Source organism: Penaeus monodon, chromosome 23 (assembly GCF_015228065.2).
Source record: "Penaeus monodon isolate SGIC_2016 chromosome 23, NSTDA_Pmon_1, whole genome shotgun sequence".
Classification (NCBI taxonomy): Eukaryota; Metazoa; Arthropoda; class Malacostraca; order Decapoda; family Penaeidae; genus Penaeus; species Penaeus monodon.
Window position 1 is genome coordinate 6,227,689 of NC_051408.1, and position 450 is coordinate 6,228,138.

Sequence of the window (450 nt, forward strand, 5' to 3'; positions counted from 1 at the left end):
CGCCCTCTCGCATCGGGAGTCTCGCCTCGCGCATGGCAGCCTCCTCGCCGACATGAGCAAATCCATCATCAGCCATTCGCCGCACACTTCCCACGGCAGCTGACGAGCAACGCCTGACAAAAAGCCTCGAATCGCCTGCCTTGCCATCATGACAACCCATCTCATTGACTTTCCGCTCCAAGCCATGACATCTTTTGCCAAGTCGAGCTGTGCAAAACCTGCCTTCGCACTCTCTGTGTTGCATGCAAGACGAGACCAGCTGAGCCCAGACAAGGGGTCGGGGCCGCTCGCATCCACATCACGCGCGCACCGACATCAAAGGAACTCCATCCTCCGCGCTGTTGATTATGTCCTACAGGGTTAGAGGCAAGGAGGCTGAAAGGAAAGGCAGGGGAGAAGGATGAGGGAGGATGGAGGATGATGCTTGCGTGAGGATTTAGTAATTAAAAT